This window comes from Fundulus heteroclitus, unplaced genomic scaffold, assembly GCF_011125445.2.
Source record: "Fundulus heteroclitus isolate FHET01 unplaced genomic scaffold, MU-UCD_Fhet_4.1 scaffold_47, whole genome shotgun sequence".
Classification (NCBI taxonomy): Eukaryota; Metazoa; Chordata; class Actinopteri; order Cyprinodontiformes; family Fundulidae; genus Fundulus; species Fundulus heteroclitus.
This window is the reverse complement of record NW_023396890.1, coordinates 1,491,618-1,491,899: the sequence shown is the minus strand read 5'-3', so window position 1 is coordinate 1,491,899 and position 282 is coordinate 1,491,618.

Here is a 282-nt window from a genome sequence, read left to right as displayed (position 1 = left end):
TGCAGTTAAAAGGATGTGAAAAGTCTGAAAGAGGAACCTGTCACAGTTGTTTGGGGCATTTCTGTCCCCCACTTTAAAAAAATATGTTGGGATTTTGCTGCAGAAAAACTTTCTACAATTTACATTTTGACTGAAATACTTTGGGCGATTTTAATGAACTGGCGATTACATTTTTTTAAGCCAGTATATTTGTGTTTGTTCTAGTTTAAGTGCAGCATCTGAGCAACAAGAGGCTCCGCTTGATCAGTTTCATTTCTTGTTACATCTTGACCTTTTTCAGGA